This window comes from Kogia breviceps, chromosome 10 (genome assembly GCF_026419965.1).
Source record: "Kogia breviceps isolate mKogBre1 chromosome 10, mKogBre1 haplotype 1, whole genome shotgun sequence".
Classification (NCBI taxonomy): Eukaryota; Metazoa; Chordata; class Mammalia; order Artiodactyla; family Physeteridae; genus Kogia; species Kogia breviceps.
Window position 1 is genome coordinate 86,406,500 of NC_081319.1, and position 20,417 is coordinate 86,426,916.

At 48.7% G+C, this 20,417-nt stretch overlaps 12 non-coding genes across 12 annotated transcripts; 6 read left to right on the plus strand and 6 right to left on the minus strand.

Moving 5' to 3' along the window:
- The first annotated feature begins 1,208 nt into the window (after positions 1–1,208).
- Positions 1,209–1,281, plus strand: TRNAV-UAC (transfer RNA valine (anticodon UAC)). The gene has a single exon. It is a non-coding gene; the product is annotated as a tRNA-Val (tRNA).
- A 3,199-nt stretch (positions 1,282–4,480) lies between these two features.
- TRNAR-ACG (transfer RNA arginine (anticodon ACG)) lies at positions 4,481–4,553 on the plus strand. Its single transcript has one exon. It is a non-coding gene; the product is annotated as a tRNA-Arg (tRNA).
- A 730-nt stretch (positions 4,554–5,283) lies between these two features.
- TRNAI-AAU (transfer RNA isoleucine (anticodon AAU)) lies at positions 5,284–5,357 on the minus strand. The gene has a single exon. It is a non-coding gene; the product is annotated as a tRNA-Ile (tRNA).
- Positions 5,358–6,421: 1,064 nt separating this feature from the next.
- Positions 6,422–6,494, plus strand: TRNAV-CAC (transfer RNA valine (anticodon CAC)). Its single transcript has one exon. It is a non-coding gene; the product is annotated as a tRNA-Val (tRNA).
- Positions 6,495–7,039: 545 nt separating this feature from the next.
- Positions 7,040–7,113, plus strand: TRNAI-AAU (transfer RNA isoleucine (anticodon AAU)). Its single transcript has one exon. It is a non-coding gene; the product is annotated as a tRNA-Ile (tRNA).
- A 2,596-nt stretch (positions 7,114–9,709) lies between these two features.
- On the plus strand, positions 9,710–9,781 carry TRNAM-CAU (transfer RNA methionine (anticodon CAU)). The gene has a single exon. It is a non-coding gene; the product is annotated as a tRNA-Met (tRNA).
- Positions 9,782–11,626: 1,845 nt separating this feature from the next.
- TRNAS-GCU (transfer RNA serine (anticodon GCU)) lies at positions 11,627–11,708 on the minus strand. The gene has a single exon. It is a non-coding gene; the product is annotated as a tRNA-Ser (tRNA).
- Positions 11,709–15,033: 3,325 nt separating this feature from the next.
- TRNAM-CAU (transfer RNA methionine (anticodon CAU)) lies at positions 15,034–15,105 on the minus strand. The gene has a single exon. It is a non-coding gene; the product is annotated as a tRNA-Met (tRNA).
- A 2,594-nt stretch (positions 15,106–17,699) lies between these two features.
- Positions 17,700–17,773, minus strand: TRNAI-AAU (transfer RNA isoleucine (anticodon AAU)). The gene has a single exon. It is a non-coding gene; the product is annotated as a tRNA-Ile (tRNA).
- Positions 17,774–18,318: 545 nt separating this feature from the next.
- TRNAV-CAC (transfer RNA valine (anticodon CAC)) lies at positions 18,319–18,391 on the minus strand. The gene has a single exon. It is a non-coding gene; the product is annotated as a tRNA-Val (tRNA).
- Positions 18,392–19,457: 1,066 nt separating this feature from the next.
- Positions 19,458–19,531, plus strand: TRNAI-AAU (transfer RNA isoleucine (anticodon AAU)). Its single transcript has one exon. It is a non-coding gene; the product is annotated as a tRNA-Ile (tRNA).
- A 729-nt stretch (positions 19,532–20,260) lies between these two features.
- On the minus strand, positions 20,261–20,333 carry TRNAR-ACG (transfer RNA arginine (anticodon ACG)). The gene has a single exon. It is a non-coding gene; the product is annotated as a tRNA-Arg (tRNA).
- Positions 20,334–20,417: the final 84 nt, after the last annotated feature.

Here is a 20,417-nt window from a genome sequence, read left to right on the forward strand (position 1 = left end):
TCATCTCACTCCCCCTTCCCCCCTTGGTATCCATAACTTTGTTCCCTACATCTCTGTCTCTGTTTCTACCTTGCAAGTAAGTTCATCTGTACCGGAAAATGAATGACCGTTTATCTCTGTGGCTTCATTTGGCAATTTTAAAAGAAATTAACTGATTTCGTGCAATCTTGTGATAATACTCAGTGCATGTGCCCTTTTTCAGGACATCTGGTAGGGTCAGGATTGGCCACGTTGGGGGCCACTCGTTGACTGCTTTTCAATAAACTTCTAATCAAATTATTGGAAAATAATAAATCATCATTTATGCTGCCAACTCGATATCAGGGAAAAAACGGACTCCAATCCTGCTAGCTGGGAAGTACTGTCTCTCTTCTCTGTTTCCTGCAACCTTGTGACCGACCCAAGTTTGAGTTGCTGAGAGCAGGAGTTTTCGGCTTTGCTCTTTGTCAGATGTGCTGATGCGGAGCTGTCCTATCACGGATTTCTCACAGAGAATTCGAGGAAAGACCATGTTTTTGCTGCTGAGCACCTCCCTGATCCTTGAGGTGAAAGCTGGGAAGTGCACAAATACAGTGACGAAGGTCAGGTGAAGTGAGGAGAAAAATAAAGTACAGGCTAGTACGTCAGCTGTTGCACAGATTGACGTCGCTCAAAGCACAGGCGCTCCAGGCCAGTGTGAGTGACCCTGGATAAGAAGTTGACTGACTGACGACTCCCACCTCAACCTGCTCGGCAGGCACAAAGTCCGGTCCCATGAATTCCCAAACACTACTCCTTTTGTCCCTCCCTCCTGGGGCACAGCCCACCCCGCCCCCGCTCAGCAGTCTCCTCCGGGCAAGCACGCCCTCTCGGAAGTTTGGGGGTCTTCAGGGCTCTGTGTGCTGTGTCCTGGGTCCTACGATGAGCAAGAGAGATGGAAATGAAAGTCACAGGGTACCGTCGGGTAGTTCCTTGTAATCACATGCCCTAGGAGCCTGAGGTTACCCTGCCTGATGTGGGAGAAGGAATTTGGACTCTGCTTTCGAGTTACGTTTGGTTATGAGTCGTAGAGTGCCTATATTCTTATTTTAACACGTTTTTAAAAAGGAGGGAAAGCAAAGTGCGTGAGTGACAATATACTGAAAGAGAAATACTCAAAATTATTAGACTTGGGGAGCACCAAGGAAATGCCGTTTTATGGGACTTGTAAAACCCCCCGTGCGTGTGACGTTTCCGTGGTGTAGTGGTCAGCACGTTCGCCTTACACGCGAAAGGTCCCTGGTTCGAAACCAGGCGGAAACAGTACTCTGCCCAGGCTTTTGCCACTTTACCCACAACTACAACGACTACCTTGCTGCCCTCTCCAAGGTGCCGACCTCACAACAAAGGGTTTCCAACCTATCCTCACAGCAGCAGTGCTCAGACCTACATCTTGTTCAAGTACTTACTGCCTTTTACCATTTCTGTAGGTTCCTCGGACTCCAACACCTTTTACAATGTGTGAATTATGAGTATGTCCTTCCAGTCTGTGCCTAGTGTTTTTCTCTCCGAATGGACTTTTGAGGAAAAACGTGTTCAGTTTTTTGGGGGGTGGGGTGGGTGCAGTGTAGCAATCTTTCTTGTATGCTTAGTGCTTGTATGTCCTGTCTAACATACAGTTGCTCATCCCAAAGGCATGGAGTATTTTGTTAAATTTTCTTTAACAGACTTTACTGTTTTCACTTTCACTGTATAGGCAAATGATTTGAAATGCAAGCAAATGGCCAGGAAGCAGCTGAGGTATGCTTACCGCAATTAGAAATGAATAAGTGAATGAATGCCATCAGACAAACAAGGATGTAAAACAAACGAACGAAAAACAAAAGGTGATGTTTCCACATGTCTTCCATCTCTGGCATTTTCTTTTTTCCTTGCCAGAAATATTTTCAAAAATCTTCAGTATAAAACGTGTGTGTGGAGAAGGTGGAAAGCAATGGAGGAGGGGGTGGAGGAAATGAATCAGAAACGTTTCCCGTCCCCAGAGACTACACGGAGATTTTGTGTCCGGCAGAGGCCGTTGCTTGACCTCACTGTCCTTTCCCCTTTCTCCTAGTTCCCGGGGTCCGCGTTCGTACCCCCGTCAATACCCTCAGGGACTCGGGCTGCAGTCCGCCTTCATCCGGGTCTCTCTGCTCAGGTGTTTCCACAACGCGGTCAAGGCCAAGCCGCCCCTTCTCCGGAAGCCCAGGCCGCGCGCCGGGATCCGTAGGCCGACTCGCCTCAGCCACCTAGGCTTGCCTGGGAGGGGTGGCCGCTCGCTGCCACGAGTTGTCCTTTGGGCGCAGAGACCCGTCGCTTGCGTGGGTCCCAAAGGCAGTTGCCTTTAGGCACAGAACAGTTCCCGCCGGGCTCGGAGAGGGCTTAGGGTGGGTTGACCGGCGTGTGTGTTTTAGAGACGAGTCTGCGGACAGACGTACGCGGAATGGCGCGCGGAGGCCCTCGCAGGCAGCGTGTCGAGGCCGGCAGGGGCTCCTCTCGGCCACTTCAGGGGCTCGGCATCCCGCTCAACTCAAGGTGCGTGCCCGGCGGGCGGAGGTGGTCCGCGTTGCCACCGGGAAGCCCGCCTCTTCCCGGAGTCAGGACCGTGAACAGCGCACTCTGGATTTGCCAGGCTGTGTGAGGGATTTCTCAGAAGAGAGGAAGGACAGGGGGAAATGTTCTGATAGTATATTGAGCTGGTGGTGTGTGTGTTTTAGGCACCGATTTTTTTAATTTACAAAAACACATGAAGTACCGCATACAGTATTTCTACTTGATGGTTACGGAAGAAATGTTCACACATTAAGGTGTGGGGAAGTGGTTATGGCTTACATACGATTTAACTAAAACTTAACCCTGACTAGAGCAGCCTGTTTTGCGACCTATTAAACATACCTTTTACATCTGCTTTAACCATTAAACAAACAAACAAACAAACAAAAACATACCGTTACATCTGCTTTCACCATTTAACTTTTACCCTTACCAGAAGTAAAAATGTCTGTTGTAAAGAGGAAGAGTAAACGCCTCCCTTCCTGGGACGCCAGTGCCAGTAGTACTTCCTCTCTACAGGTACCCTGGCTCTTGTCCCTCGTGGACTAAGGGGAGTCACATGATCTGAATGCCTGGGAATTTTCTCAAATGTTTGGGGGAATTTTAGCTGGCTTTTGCTTAGATTAGGTCAGACTAGTTCTCAGATTCTGTGAACTTTGAGAGGACAAAAGTATGACAGACAGAAAGCAGTGCTTCTAAGAGAGTTGCCTATCACCTAAACATCTGATGGCTATTTTATTATGCGGCCCTGAAGATTATGGCCTGAAACCCTCTCCATGGCCACTCCTATGTCTTCAGCTTCATTTCGTACCTCACTGCCCCCTCTCTCCCAACCACACTGTCCTACCTGCCAGCAGTTCCTCCTGTTTCCCAGGGATGTGTGCACCTACTGTTCGTTCTACCTCAAATACTTTCTCTATCCCTAGTGAACATTTCCTCGACCTTGAAACTTGACCTCCACCATTACTCCTTCAGATAAAACTTTCTAAGTAAATCTTCAGATTCCTGTTAGCACCGTACACCTCTCTTTTATTGCAAAAGCCAGTTAGGTGAAAGATGGCAAAGCTGGGATGAGAAAGCATTGCACTCTGGATTCCAAGTTTGTGCCGTCAAGAACATAACCATACCGTGTCTCTCTCTCTCAACATCCAAGATCCTTCTCTCGAGGCAGTTGTACATTTTGAGGCGTCTCTTTTGCCCAATTTGAAAACTAAAATGAACATACAACCAAATTGTCGAAAAAGAGCATGTCTGTCTGTTTGAAATGTATGTGGTGTTAAGTCAGTTCCTAAATTCCCACATTCTATGTCAAATTTGATTTCTGGAATGTGTGTACCTTTACGGAGTGACTGAATTCTTGCCTCTTTTTGCCTTTACCGTTGACTTTTGCCTGCTTTTATCCGATGCATGGTTTGTCACAGAATTTGCCCATGATTCTCCCTCTTAGTGAGGCTTACTCTTTTAACAGTGAGAGGAAAAGATGTGATTCTTACAGCCGAATGCATTTCCAAACCAAATAAATGTGCACTATGTTACAACACTTAATTAAAGAGAATACAGGGCAGTCATTAGTCACCCACGCACACATCATCAGGGTCCAATAGAAGTACGTAAGAATACGTGACGCGGGTGGAAGCATGGCAGATTAACAGATTGATTGCAAAAATTAGCAAAGAGCACTCGCAGGCGAAAACTTGCTTTCAGGGAATGACATTCTTGCTATCACGTGTGGAATGTTCTAAGGGTTACAATTCTTATGATTTCAAACATAGAAATTGAAAACAACGTTGTATTATATACACTCACCGCAAATTACATGAATCTGTCGGAGTCAACGGTGTTGCGGTTATTTCTATCCTCATTCCGGAACCAGCGACTTCGGAGGTCTCATTTAGTTAAATAGGCATACTTGAGACCCGCTCTCGCGGGGGGGCCAGTGGCGCAATGGATAACGCGTCTGACTACGGATCAGAAGAGTCTAGGTTCGACTCCTGGCTGGCTCGGAACCCTTTTGGCACCCAATCGCCTTGCAGTTGACACGCCGACCAATTCTTCAAACTTTCTCGGATCACAATGAGGTGCTGCGAAAAGCTCCCTCACCTTCCTTCTTGTTGCCCCACGGGGCAATCAATCCCGCCTCTTGTGCAACTCGGAAGGACCCTTCAAAGGCGATCACAGGAACGTTCACAATCTCACGTTTTCTGGTTTCAATCTCATACCGCAAATAGGGAGAAAGGTTCAACCTCACACGGCAAGTATGGAGAAAGGATCACACAGAGACACCTATACACAGATTCAAGTCAAAGAGGCTTTAAGAAAAAAGAAGAGGAGGACGAAGAACAAGAAGAAAGAAAGAAACATTGTGGATCTACGAGTGTCTTCACCAATATTAGCCTCACTGGGTTACCCCTCGACCCCTTCCGAATAGAAAGACAAGAGACTTTGACTGAGGCAATGGTAAATCCAGAAAGGCCGGGCTTGTGCAGACCGGATATCGGAGCTGGTCCTGACCACCACGCACTCAAGATTCCAGGCCGCAGCTTGCTTCCGAGCACCGCGACTTCCGCAAGAGCGCTGGTTCCACAGTTCCAAAATGAGGGGGCGTAACGTGAGTGACGTGCTGGGGTTTTTTTGTTGTTGTTTTTTCCCCTTTCTTTAAGTAATCTGTGCCTTGCAAGTCTCAATTAGAGACGTGTAACCACCGTGGGTGGTGAGGAGTAAAAGCACCACCCGTGGCCCGTACGGGGATCGAACCCGCGACCTTGGCGTTATTAGCACCACGCTCTAACCAACTGAGCTAACCGGCCGCGACACGACGGTCACCTTTTCGTTGAAACTTTTAACCACCATTACCCGCAGTACCTCTTCGGGCAAAGACAAACGTTTACTTTTCACGGTCCTCGGATACCTAGCTGCTCCCTGTGTAACCCACCGAAGATCTGCTCTGCCCTCTACACAGAAAGCCAAACTCGGACAGCAGCCCTTTGTCCAAAAGGAAGCCTTGGGTTGCACGGCGCCAAGCAAGGGACTGCGAGACAAGTCTCACGTCCACTCCGCCTTCGTCTTTGACATACGGGTGTTTTTAAAGGGGAAGAACAAAGAAGCTGGCATTGACCACCATTTCGGAATCATTGCTTCAGGAGTCAGGATGTTTCCGGTTTACCATTCTCTGGCCAGGTCGTCCACGGCTCGGGGATCTCTTAGCTCAACTTGCCCTACAGAAACAAACTGACTTTGGACGTTAGTGATGATATCTATAACAGCAATTTTACTACATTAACGATGCTATCAACAACAGCAATTTTAGTCTGACTCTGGTTGATTAGTGCTCAATTGGCACAGAATGGAGGTCAGAGGGGACAAGAAAGGACGGCCTGGCAGACCAGTGGGCATTTTCCCCTCTCCGTCCCTCGGTTTCTGTCGGTCAAACACTGCCCCGGCACAGAATGGGCAGCTACCAGAGTTCAAGGGCACCGAATCCCGGTTACTCTTCTGCGATCATGTTCTGGCACCTAAGAGATGGTGATCACAGAACTTCCTAACCCACAATAGGACAAAATCGAGCAATTTTCAGAAATCTGCTGTACCCGGACGCTGCCTAAAATGTCTGTCCTGCCTTTGGAAAGGAATTCTTCGCTTAAGGGTAGTATTTGCCTGGTGTGACTCATTGACTTTAGTATTATTGGTTTTAATACAGAAGCGCAGTAACCCCGATCATTTCCTGGAAGAGAGAAGCAATTCAACGTGGCCGAACCTGGGCTAGGCAGAAAGTCCCTTCTCTCTTAGACGCACCGGGGGGGGCGGGGGGGGGGGAGTTGGGAGCGGGGGTGGGGGGGGGGCGGGGGGAATAAGCACAAGCAGGGGAAGCTCAGTTTCCATAGTGTAGTGGTTATCACGTTCGCCTCACACGCGAAAGGTCCCCGGTTCGAAACCGGGCGGAAACATCTCACCTCTCCGGAGTCTGCTTTCTTGAAGCATCCTCCTGAACCTCTCAGGAACCTTCCGAGAAATCAGGTAGGTGAGGCGGCTCCCGAACACCGACCAAGTCTCACCCGGAAACCTGGGGGACTCCGCGAGCATCGACAATCGGAGCCGTCTGAACATCCTTCAGGCACCATATTCCATCTTGTATGACAGAGCCTGCACTCACTCCTAGTTCAGGGGCAGACTGCCAGCCATGTACACAACAGCACATACTTCCATGGATTCCCCCGCCCGTTGGCCGCAGCTTCCTCCAGAAACGTCGGCTTCCTCTTTCACGTCCAGGAGTACGACTGAAAACCAGTGTGCCTTCTTTCCGTTTGGTTTTCTTTGAAGAGAAAGCGTCTCATTCTGTTTATTAAGGGTGGAAAGCAACAACAACCACCAAATTCTCCTGAGAGAAGCTACACTTGGAACTTAACCTTTTAAAGGGGTTCAGGGGTGGGGGCGGGGAGGGAGAGAGGGCTCAAGAGGAACGAAAGAAGAGAATAAGGACCCGTTGCGCGGCGGCCGGTTAGCTCAGTTGGTTAGAGCGTGGTGCTAATAACGCCAAGGTCGCGGGTTCGACCCCCGTACTGGCCACTCTCTTCGAGCCCGTCCGCAGGGCCTCTCCCCTGCCGACTCTCTTGGGGTGAGTCTTGCTTCTTAACCTACCCGCAAGCAGAGAGTGCTGTCTACAATCACTCGCTCCAAGTCCACCTCCCTCGCGTACCCTTTATCCACTCCTTACCCAGCTCGGCTCTCGGCCTACTACAACTTCAACATTCTTCCTGGCAGGCAGTGTTCTCTTTCCTCCGGGACCAGTCCGCAGCGGACAGAGAGACGTGCAGGGCCGGAGGACACAAGAGTGGGAGCTCGACCTAACACGAAAAATGGGCGGGGAAAACTGGAAAAGATTACTGGCAACCTTTGGTTACAAGCTTATTCGCTTTTAAATTCTCTTTCCAAAGTACTTGCGCAATCAACGTCCTTTCTCAAATCCTCAAGAGATACAAAATAAAGAGGCGTTCTTCAAAGGTCGTTCTTTCCACGTCTCTGACGACTCTTTCAGAGAAACGGACAGCCGACATTGCCCTGTGAGGAAGGACCACTCCAGGTGGACTGGTTCAGGATACTTCCTCTTCCCTCCATGTCGGCAGCACTTTGAGCAAGAAACACAAAACACAGACTTTTCCTTTCCTTTCCTTTCCTTTCCTTTCCTTTCCTTTCCTTTCCTTTCCTTTCCTTTCCTTTCCTTTCCTTTCCTTTCCTTTCCTTTCCTTTCCTTTCCTTTCCTTTCCCTTCCTTTCCTTTCTTTTGTTTTCTAAGGACAGGAATCGAATCTGGATGCCTTAGACAGACGTGCATCTCATATCGTTGCTTCTGACTTGAAAGGACAGTTCAGTATCATGGTCACTTCTCTGATCTTTGTGGGAAGTCCTTCCCCAGCCTTGTACAGTTTCCCTACCTGCGTGCGCTGACCAGTGCTAAGCTCCACGTGGAGTGCGTTCTGGAGGTTTCTCTTACGGCTCTCTCCTTTCAGCTACTCTGTCCTGCCAGCTTTAGCTGCCTTGGTCACCTGGACTATCCGCCCTGTCACTTCAACTCAGGGAGTTCACCAGCCTCCTCCTGGGTTCCTGTTCCTTGCACTGGGGCCTGGAAACTCTCTCAAGGCAGTGAGAACTAGGCTGCAATCCTAGATCTCACCTCATTCCCAGAAAAATCGCTCATTCCTTTATTTCTGTCAGGGAGTACCATCCTTCTTTGCCTGATGTTTGGTGTCTTGAAAACTGTTTCGTCTATTTTGTCAGGTTTTGCTTCTCTCAAGCAGGAGGGTGTATCTGATCCTTGAGATTCCGTCTTAGCTGGAAACAGGACTTTCTGGCCTTTGGAGGACGAAGGGGGAAAGCTGAGGCCTCTTCGGTGTGTGCTGCGGGTTGCAGGCTCCGGCTGAGCAGAGGGGGGCGGGCTGCTTAGTGCAGCGGCCTGTCTCAGGGCAGTTGGCCTTGCCTTTCTGGGAAACGTGGGGCCTCATGTTGCGTGTGGCAAGCAGTGTGCACAGGTATTGCACTGGGGCTCCAGGCTGCAACTGGGCCAACCTGTCTGGAGGGCTCAGGCTACAGGCCTCAGCGCCGGTCAGATGGTCTCCTCTGGTGTGTGAGTGTGATGTGATGTGTGTGTGTGTGTGTGTGTGTGTGTGTGTGTGTTGGGGGCCGGTGAGGGGGGCGGGGTTTGGGCCTGGGCTGTTTGCGGGAGAGGAGAGCTCTTGTGTGAGAGCAGCGCTGAGTCCAGGAGTGCTGAGGGGCCGATGCCGCCAAAACGGGCATTCGGATCTCTGTCCGGCTGGCAGGCTGAAGGTGGGAGTTTTCTGATGAGGGGGTGGGAGCCTTGGAGGGCGTGGGATCCGGGCACTCCTTCCTTACCGCCGCCCCGCTGTCGCCCGCGCGGCATCGGAACACCTACGTGCTCCGTCAGTGCCTCACCGTGGGTGAATTCCGGTCGTCCTCTTGGTGGCCTGGTGATGACTGCCACTTAGCACAGCCTCAGAGGCTGAGATTGGATGAATCAGTGGGACCCGCCCAGCACCTGAGTCCACCGGGACGACCCCGCTCCGTCCTTCCTTCCCTTGCTGCCTCTAGTCCCCTTTCTTCCTCTCTCTCTCCCCCCACACACCCCCGTCTCTCCTTTCCATTAGGTTACTACTTCTCTGTGGTACCCTTTTCCCAATACTTTATTGAAGTATATTTTTAAATGAAAAGAGTTTATGTGTAGTTTGAGCTGATAAACTTTACCGATGTATCCTACTCCCATGTGACCACCACCCAGATGGAGACTGAGAACATTCCCATTAGCCCAGAAAATCGCCTTATGCCCCCTTACCAGTCAATATTGCATCCTGCAAGCTAATTGCTGTCTGATTTCTAGCACCAGACAGTTTGCCTGCTCTTGAACTTCAAAGAAGTGGAATCATATGGCATATCCTATTGTGAGGCATTTGGGGGGTCCAGCATGATATTTTTGAGAGTGAGCTGAGTCCTTACACGTGCAATAAGTCACAGAACTTTGTTCCTCTTATTGCTGGGAAGTTTATTCTTTCGATTTTATGAACAAACCAAAATCTATCTGTATATACAAGGACGCATGACAGAGCTCATGATGTTCATAGTGGGAAAAAAGGAGGTGGGCGGGACGGCCTGTCAGCAGAGTGGCGCAGCGGGAGCGTGCTGGGCCCATAACCCAGAGGTCGATGGATCGAAACCATCCTCTGCTAAGCTTCCTTCTTCTAACGCCCAGTTCTTTTCGCCTGGATCGCAGGCACAACATAGCACGAAGAAATGTCGTCAACTTACAGAGGCACCTTCTTCTTCAACTACCTCTAGAATCCATTGCCACCCCCTACCTAATCATTGTAAACCAGTTAGCGTTTTCCTTTCCCCTCCTTTTCCTTTTGCCAGTTGGCGGGGGTGGGGGGGGGGGACGGGGGTGGGGAACACAATCCACCCTCCTCACTCATTTCAAAAGAGAGGCGAATCTCTAGCCCTTCTCACTAGAGAACAGTTTGAAAAATTTACCGTTCATTTCCAATGGATCAGTATCATTTCTTCCAGGAAATAAAATACACACTTCACTCCAGTTAGGGCTTTATGTTTTCTTTACACTCGAAAGAAAAACATTTTTTCTTGATTTCTGCCCGATGACTATGCTGCACTTTTACTTGGGCGCCAGTCTCCTACCCTTGGTCGCCTCTTTTTTTCGCTCCTACTCATGATTTATCAAATTTAGATCAAGTTAATGCGAATGTTTTGTGAATCCTTTTTGAAAGCAATACATGTTCCAATTACCATGAAGACACCGTTCGCGTGCACCCTATGGGGAAAACAGAAGCAAAGGAGTTAAATGTGAAATGGCAGGAGAAAATGAAATGACCGTGTTAAAATAAAAATATCTGTGCATCACTATCTAACTGTCAAGCTCACACATGGAAGTATGTGAAACATACACATGGAAGTCTTAGGAAAAAAAATTTTTCCCCTTTTTTGAGGAAAACTTTTTAGTGAAAGTACTCTTTAATGAGTCCTTACATTATGACAAGGAAGTATAAATTCCTCCAAACAGGAAGCACCCTAAATAATGAGAATTTTAAAAATTCAAATGGAAAAATAGAAAGAAGGTGAAGGTGGGGGTAGAGGGACCTGTTCTCTTCCTTCGACTGGTTGCTTTGAAGGTGTTCTTATTTGGATGTCCGCTAAACCAACACTCTTCAACTTATTTTGCCTGCTTACCCTCTAAATTGTTCAGAGGAGGGAATAGCCAGGTTCTGACCAAAACTCTGGGTCCTTTGGCTCTGCAACTTGTGCCACCATGTGATGGAAGGGAGGATTTATGCCTTCAAGACACCTTTCCTATGGGTCCCCAAGAGGTCGAGGCCACATCACTTCCTTGTGTGAGATGTGATGAGATAAGCAGTAAATCACGCTCTAAGAGTAGAGAGCAATTGCACTCAGCCCGCCAAGCAAGAACACTCGAGTATCTGGGAAGGACATGAAATACCTGACCAAAGAGAGTGGGAGGTGGGAGGAACTGAAGCAGGAATGCTGCACGCGCTGCTTTTGGCATTTGTACCAGGAACTTTGCCTGCTCTGGAAAAGCGGGCAATTGAACTGAATTATAGACTTCGTCCCTGGTGACGGCGGAGTTTACTCCACGCGACCCCGACATTTCCTAGCGAGGATTCCCTGAGGGCTTTGCTGGGCGCACTGCTCGGCTTTCTCTGCGGTTCCTGGTCTGGCCCAGAGCTCGGACCCTCTTCTGCCTATTCGGAAAGAGCGGTCGTCCTAGCAATTGCTGGGGTCGTTTAGTTTTGGAGAGAGCCCGGGATGGAAGAGGAGAGGAGAAAAGAAATGTGAACAGGAAAACTCAGCTCTAGTGTTTAAGGAAGATGGAAGAAGCGAGAGCACTGTGACCCAGAGCAACTCAGCTACAGCGTTGCTACTCTGGAGATGGCCAGATCCAGTAGGAGACAGTGAAACATGAAAGTTGTGCAATGCACAATTCTCTTGTCAAGATAGATAAAAGAGTAGCTGTCACAGTCCCCACCACTGGAAAGAAGAAAGGCCGACGAGGATGGGATTCGAACCCATGCATGCACAGCACAACGGATTAGCAGTCCATCGCCTTAACCACTCGGCCACCTCGTCCTACAGCGTAAGTTGTTTTTGAATACCTTTTAAAAGTCTTGCTTTTGGCAAAGCCTTACTTTTTCATCTTTCTGTACAGTACCATTCTTTAAAGTGCAGTCATTTTAAGAGAATTTTCACACAGAACCCGTTCTTTCCCTCTTCCTCCTGGGAGCCTTTCACACTTTGATCATCTTTTAACCTGCTCTTGTCTCCAGCCTTAATTGTCATCCTTCCTCAGTACTCGCATTGCCTTCCAGTCAAGATAACATTTTTCTATTCTCCCCAAGCTCCATAATCTTCTCATTCTTCACCAGCAACACTCTAGTCCCTGCCTCTGCCCTCCCTTCACCTGTCTTCATTCTCTACACATTCCTCAGATCTCAGCTTGGTCTTACAGCTCTCCTCCCCGTCTCCCTCTGCTCCTCCTTCTCTTCCTCTTCCCCCGCTCCCTTCCTCATCCGTTGAAAAGCCCTTCTTACTGAGGTTTTACAGTTGAAAAAATTTCGAGAATATGTTTTCTCTCACAAACATATTCTCATTCCATTTCTGCCACAGAACTTTATCCTAATACTATGTACTTTTATGCTCAATTACCCAATCATGCCACTATGCAATAGAAAGTATTTATTTACATTAAATGGAATCTAAATGTCAGTAATTTCCAGTGACCATAAATCTGTGTTTAAGTGTTTTTTTTCTCACTTGAATTACCTTCACATTTAGTAAGAGCATTCAGTAAAAGATATTAATAGCTAATTTTGATAAGGCAGTTGTTATATATGTAAAGTAGAATTGTATTGGTAAGACATCTATTAGTGAAAAGGCAGGTAATATTTTCTCCCATCAATTCATGCATTTGTGGATGAAAACTTCTGATGGCTGGAATAAGAAGAATTCAGTGAAAATTAGCAGAAAGACCATTAGTTTTGAATAAGTGTGTGGCTTACAAAAGGTGCTTTTATGATTATTTAAGGTGCATTATTCAAAGTAGAATCTTCAATACATTTCCACTGTTCATCTAAATTTAACAAACGGTGGCAATATGTAGGAGTGATAGTGAGCAGGGGTCTAGTAACTACATAAAAATTATTTTTACAAAAGATGGATTTCTATTTGACAGAGTCAAGGAGAATAATTTTTTTACGAGTCTGAATAAGTGTAAAAATATTAAAGCACTAACTTTCTGTGGTATATATGTATGTTCCCTTTCGTTAAAACTGTAGTGTTCATAGTTGGAAGTAGATGAAGAATTTGTCACTTTCTCTTCTGTGAAATTGTATAAAATACACAAAGGAGATGCAGGCCTGTGTCTTGTTTACAGGTGAGACATTGGAGACACCAATATTCCCATTTGTTTTTTTCTTGTCAACAGGGAATAATTTTACCCCTGAAGTAATGTGCCACAGTAAAATGTTGTATAAAAAGTAACAGAAAAAAAAAGTAATAGAATGGCATGATTTGCAAGGGAATGTGAAAGTAGAATCCGTTCACATCCATCGGGAGTCAGCGCGCGATCAGGAAGATACATTTTAGCAAAATGTTTTATCTATCTTGACAAGAGAATTGTGCATTGCACAACTTTCATGTTTCACTGTCTCCTACTGGATCTGGCCATCTCCAGAGTAGCAACGCTGTAGCTGAGTTGCTCTGGGTCACAGTGCTCTCGCTTCTTCCATCTTCCTTAAACACTAGAGCTGAGTTTTCCTGTTCACATTTCTTTTCTCCTCTCCTCTTCCATCCCGGGCTCTCTCCAAAACTAAACGACCCCAGCAATTGCTAGGACGACCGCTCTTTCCGAATAGGCAGAAGAGGGTCCGAGCTCTGGGCCAGACCAGGAACCGCAGAGAAAGCCGAGCAGTGCGCCCAGCAAAGCCCTCAGGGAATCCTCGCTAGGAAATGTCGGGGTCGCGTGGAGTAAACTCCGCCGTCACCAGGGACGAAGTCTATAATTCAGTTCAATTGCCCGCTTTTCCAGAGCAGGCAAAGTTCCTGGTACAAACGCCAAAAGCAGCGCGTGCAGCATTCCTGCTTCAGTTCCTCCCACCTCCCACTCTCTTTGGTCAGGTATTTCATGTCCTTCCCAGATACTCGAGTGTTCTTGCTTGGCGGGCTGAGTGCAATTGCTCTCTACTCTTAGAGCGTGATTTACTGCTTATCTCATCACATCTCACACAAGGAAGTGATGTGGCCTCGACCTCTTGGGGACCCATAGGAAAGGTGTCTTGAAGGCATAAACCCTCCCTTCCATCACATGGTGGCACAAGTTGCAGAGCCAAAGGACCCAGAGTTTTGGTCAGAACCTGGCTATTCCCTCCTCTGAACAATTTAGAGGGTAAGCAGGCAAAATAAGTTGAAGAGTGTTGGTTTAGCGGACATCCAAATAAGAACACCTTCAAAGCAACCAGTCGAAGGAAGAGAACAGGTCCCTCTACCCCCACCTTCACCTTCTTTCTATTTTTCCATTTGAATTTTTAAAATTCTCATTATTTAGGGTGCTTCCTGTTTGGAGGAATTTATACTTCCTTGTCATAATGTAAGGACTCATTAAAGAGTACTTTCACTAAAAAGTTTTCCTCAAAAAAGGGGAAAAATTTTTTTTCCTAAGACTTCCATGTGTGTGTTTCACATACTTCCATGTGTGAGCTTGACAGTTAGATAGTGATGCACAGATATTTTTATTTTAACACGGTCATTTCATTTTCTCCTGCCATTTCACATTTAACTCCTTTGCTTCTGTTTTCCCCATAGGGTGCACGCGAACGGTGTCTTCATGGTAATTGGAACATGTATTGCTTTCAAAAAGGATTCACAAAACATTCGCATTAACTTGATCTAAATTTGATAAATCATGAGTAGGAGCGAAAAAAAGAGGCGACCAAGGGTAGGAGACTGGCGCCCAAGTAAAAGTGCAGCATAGTCATCGGGCAGAAATCAAGAAAAAATGTTTTTCTTTCGAGTGTAAAGAAAACATAAAGCCCTAACTGGAGTGAAGTGTGTATTTTATTTCCTGGAAGAAATGATACTGATCCATTGGAAATGAACGGTAAATTTTTCAAACTGTTCTCTAGTGAGAAGGGCTAGAGATTCGCCTCTCTTTTGAAATGAGTGAGGAGGGTGGATTGTGTTCCCCACCCCCGTCCCCCCCCCCACCCCCGCCAACTGGCAAAAGGAAAAGGAGGGGAAAGGAAAACGCTAACTGGTTTACAATGATTAGGTAGGGGGTGGCAATGGATTCTAGAGGTAGTTGAAGAAGAAGGTGCCTCTGTAAGTTGACGACATTTCTTCGTGCTATGTTGTGCCTGCGATCCAGGCGAAAAGAACTGGGCGTTAGAAGAAGGAAGCTTAGCAGAGGATGGTTTCGATCCATCGACCTCTGGGTTATGGGCCCAGCACGCTCCCGCTGCGCCACTCTGCTGACAGGCCGTCCCGCCCACCTCCTTTTTTCCCACTATGAACATCATGAGCTCTGTCATGCGTCCTTGTATATACAGATAGATTTTGGTTTGTTCATAAAATCGAAAGAATAAACTTCCCAGCAATAAGAGGAACAAAGTTCTGTGACTTATTGCACGTGTAAGGACTCAGCTCACTCTCAAAAATATCATGCTGGACCCCCCAAATGCCTCACAATAGGATATGCCATATGATTCCACTTCTTTGAAGTTCAAGAGCAGGCAAACTGTCTGGTGCTAGAAATCAGACAGCAATTAGCTTGCAGGATGCAATATTGACTGGTAAGGGGGCATAAGGCGATTTTCTGGGCTAATGGGAATGTTCTCAGTCTCCATCTGGGTGGTGGTCACATGGGAGTAGGATACATCGGTAAAGTTTATCAGCTCAAACTACACATAAACTCTTTTCATTTAAAAATATACTTCAATAAAGTATTGGGAAAAGGGTACCACAGAGAAGTAGTAACCTAATGGAAAGGAGAGACGGGGGGTTGTGTGGGGGGAGAGAGAGAGGAAGAAAGGGGACTAGAGGCAGCAAGGGAAGGAAGGACGGAGCGGGGTCGTCCCGGTGGACTCAGGTGCTGGGCGGGTCCCACTGATTCATCCAATCTCAGCCTCTGAGGCTGTGCTAAGTGGCAGTCATCACCAGGCCACCAAGAGGACGACCGGAATTCACCCACGGTGAGGCACTGACGGAGCACGTAGGTGTTCCGATGCCGCGCGGGCGACAGCGGGGCGGCGGTAAGGAAGGAGTGCCCGGATCCCACGCCCTCCAAGGCTCCCACCCCCTCATCAGAAAACTCCCACCTTCAGCCTGCCAGCCGGACAGAGATCCGAATGCCCGTTTTGGCGGCATCGGCCCCTCAGCACTCCTGGACTCAGCGCTGCTCTCACACAAGAGCTCTCCTCTCCCGCAAACAGCCCAGGCCCAAACCCCGCCCCCCTCACCGGCCCCCAACACACACACACACACACACACACACACACACACACATCACATCACACTCACACACCAGAGGAGACCATCTGACCGGCGCTGAGGCCTGTAGCCTGAGCCCTCCAGACAGGTTGGCCCAGTTGCAGCCTGGAGCCCCAGTGCAATACCTGTGCACACTGCTTGCCACACGCAACATGAGGCCCCACGTTTCCCAGAAAGGCAAGGCCAACTGCCCTGAGACAGGCCGCTGCACTAAGCAGCCCGCCCCCCTCTGCTCAGCCGGAGCCTGCAACCCGCAGCACACACCGAAGAGGCCTCAGCTTTCCCCCTTCGTCCTCCAAAGGCCAGAAAGTCCTGTTTCCAGCTAAGACGGAATCTCAAGGATCAGATACACCCTCCTGCTTGAGAGAAGCAAAACCTGACAAAATAGACGAAACAGTTTTCAAGACACCAAACATCAGGCAAAGAAGGATGGTACTCCCTGACAGAAATAAAGGAATGAGCGATTTTTCTGGAATGAGGTGAGATCTAGGATTGCAGCCTAGTTCTCACTGCCTTGAGAGAGTTTCCAGGCCCCAGTGCAAGGAACAGGAACCCAGGAGGAGGCTGGTGAACTCCCTGAGTTGAAGTGACAGGGCGGATAGTCCAGGTGACCAAGGCAGCTAAAGCTGGCAGGACAGAGTAGCTGAAAGGAGAGAGCCGTAAGAGAAACCTCCAGAACGCACTCCACGTGGAGCTTAGCACTGGTCAGCGCACGCAGGTAGGGAAACTGTACAAGGCTGGGGAAGGACTTCCCACAAAGATCAGAGAAGTGACCATGATACTGAACTGTCCTTTCAAGTCAGAAGCAACGATATGAGATGCACGTCTGTCTAAGGCATCCAGATTCGATTCCTGTCCTTAGAAAACAAAAGAAAGGAAAGGAAGGGAAAGGAAAGGAAAGGAAAGGAAAGGAAAGGAAAGGAAAGGAAAGGAAAGGAAAGGAAAGGAAAGGAAAGGAAAGGAAAGGAAAGGAAAGGAAAGGAAAGGAAAAGTCTGTGTTTTGTGTTTCTTGCTCAAAGTGCTGCCGACATGGAGGGAAGAGGAAGTATCCTGAACCAGTCCACCTGGAGTGGTCCTTCCTCACAGGGCAATGTCGGCTGTCCGTTTCTCTGAAAGAGTCGTCAGAGACGTGGAAAGAACGACCTTTGAAGAACGCCTCTTTATTTTGTATCTCTTGAGGATTTGAGAAAGGACGTTGATTGCGCAAGTACTTTGGAAAGAGAATTTAAAAGCGAATAAGCTTGTAACCAAAGGTTGCCAGTAATCTTTTCCAGTTTTCCCCGCCCATTTTTCGTGTTAGGTCGAGCTCCCACTCTTGTGTCCTCCGGCCCTGCACGTCTCTCTGTCCGCTGCGGACTGGTCCCGGAGGAAAGAGAACACTGCCTGCCAGGAAGAATGTTGAAGTTGTAGTAGGCCGAGAGCCGAGCTGGGTAAGGAGTGGATAAAGGGTACGCGAGGGAGGTGGACTTGGAGCGAGTGATTGTAGACAGCACTCTCTGCTTGCGGGTAGGTTAAGAAGCAAGACTCACCCCAAGAGAGTCGGCAGGGGAGAGGCCCTGCGGACGGGCTCGAAGAGAGTGGCCAGTACGGGGGTCGAACCCGCGACCTTGGCGTTATTAGCACCACGCTCTAACCAACTGAGCTAACCGGCCGCCGCGCAACGGGTCCTTATTCTCTTCTTTCGTTCCTCTTGAGCCCTCTCTCCCTCCCCGCCCCCACCCCTGAACCCCTTTAAAAGGTTAAGTTCCAAGTGTAGCTTCTCTCAGGAGAATTTGGTGGTTGTTGTTGCTTTCCACCCTTAATAAACAGAATGAGACGCTTTCTCTTCAAAGAAAACCAAACGGAAAGAAGGCACACTGGTTTTCAGTCGTACTCCTGGACGTGAAAGAGGAAGCCGACGTTTCTGGAGGAAGCTGCGGCCAACGGGCGGGGGAATCCATGGAAGTATGTGCTGTTGTGTACATGGCTGGCAGTCTGCCCCTGAACTAGGAGTGAGTGCAGGCTCTGTCATACAAGATGGAATATGGTGCCTGAAGGATGTTCAGACGGCTCCGATTGTCGATGCTCGCGGAGTCCCCCAGGTTTCCGGGTGAGACTTGGTCGGTGTTCGGGAGCCGCCTCACCTACCTGATTTCTCGGAAGGTTCCTGAGAGGTTCAGGAGGATGCTTCAAGAAAGCAGACTCCGGAGAGGTGAGATGTTTCCGCCCGGTTTCGAACCGGGGACCTTTCGCGTGTGAGGCGAACGTGATAACCACTACACTATGGAAACTGAGCTTCCCCTGCTTGTGCTTATTCCCCCCGCCCCCCCCCCCACCCCCGCTCCCAACTCCCCCCCCCCCCGCCCCCCCCGGTGCGTCTAAGAGAGAAGGGACTTTCTGCCTAGCCCAGGTTCGGCCACGTTGAATTGCTTCTCTCTTCCAGGAAATGATCGGGGTTACTGCGCTTCTGTATTAAAACCAATAATACTAAAGTCAATGAGTCACACCAGGCAAATACTACCCTTAAGCGAAGAATTCCTTTCCAAAGGCAGGACAGACATTTTAGGCAGCGTCCGGGTACAGCAGATTTCTGAAAATTGCTCGATTTTGTCCTATTGTGGGTTAGGAAGTTCTGTGATCACCATCTCTTAGGTGCCAGAACATGATCGCAGAAGAGTAACCGGGATTCGGTGCCCTTGAACTCTGGTAGCTGCCCATTCTGTGCCGGGGCAGTGTTTGACCGACAGAAACCGAGGGACGGAGAGGGGAAAATGCCCACTGGTCTGCCAGGCCGTCCTTTCTTGTCCCCTCTGACCTCCATTCTGTGCCAATTGAGCACTAATCAACCAGAGTCAGACTAAAATTGCTGTTGTTGATAGCATCGTTAATGTAGTAAAATTGCTGTTATAGATATCATCACTAACGTCCAAAGTCAGTTTGTTTCTGTAGGGCAAGTTGAGCTAAGAGATCCCCGAGCCGTGGACGACCTGGCCAGAGAATGGTAAACCGGAAACATCCTGACTCCTGAAGCAATGATTCCGAAATGGTGGTCAATGCCAGCTTCTTTGTTCTTCCCCTTTAAAAACACCCGTATGTCAAAGACGAAGGCGGAGTGGACGTGAGACTTGTCTCGCAGTCCCTTGCTTGGCGCCGTGCAACCCAAGGCTTCCTTTTGGACAAAGGGCTGCTGTCCGAGTTTGGCTTTCTGTGTAGAGGGCAGAGCAGATCTTCGGTGGGTTACACAGGGAGCAGCTAGGTATCCGAGGACCGTGAAAAGTAAACGTTTGTCTTTGCCCGAAGAGGTACTGCGGGTAATGGTGGTTAAAAGTTTCAACGAAAAGGTGACCGTCGTGTCGCGGCCGGTTAGCTCAGTTGGTTAGAGCGTGGTGCTAATAACGCCAAGGTCGCGGGTTCGATCCCCGTACGGGCCACGGGTGGTGCTTTTACTCCTCACCACCCACGGTGGTTACACGTCTCTAATTGAGACTTGCAAGGCACAGATTACTTAAAGAAAGGGGAAAAAACAACAACAAAAAAACCCCAGCACGTCACTCACGTTACGCCCCCTCATTTTGGAACTGTGGAACCAGCGCTCTTGCGGAAGTCGCGGTGCTCGGAAGCAAGCTGCGGCCTGGAATCTTGAGTGCGTGGTGGTCAGGACCAGCTCCGATATCCGGTCTGCACAAGCCCGGCCTTTCTGGATTTACCATTGCCTCAGTCAAAGTCTCTTGTCTTTCTATTCGGAAGGGGTCGAGGGGTAACCCAGTGAGGCTAATATTGGTGAAGACACTCGTAGATCCACAATGTTTCTTTCTTTCTTCTTGTTCTTCGTCCTCCTCTTCTTTTTTCTTAAAGCCTCTTTGACTTGAATCTGTGTATAGGTGTCTCTGTGTGATCCTTTCTCCATACTTGCCGTGTGAGGTTGAACCTTTCTCCCTATTTGCGGTATGAGATTGAAACCAGAAAACGTGAGATTGTGAACGTTCCTGTGATCGCCTTTGAAGGGTCCTTCCGAGTTGCACAAGAGGCGGATTGATTGCCCCGTGGGGCAACAAGAAGGAAGGTGAGGGAGCTTTTCGCAGCACCTCATTGTGATCCGAGAAAGTTTGAAGAATTGGTCGGCGTGTCAACTGCAAGGCGATTGGGTGCCAAAAGGGTTCCGAGCCAGCCAGGAGTCGAACCTAGACTCTTCTGATCCGTAGTCAGACGCGTTATCCATTGCGCCACTGGCCCCCCCGCGAGAGCGGGTCTCAAGTATGCCTATTTAACTAAATGAGACCTCCGAAGTCGCTGGTTCCGGAATGAGGATAGAAATAA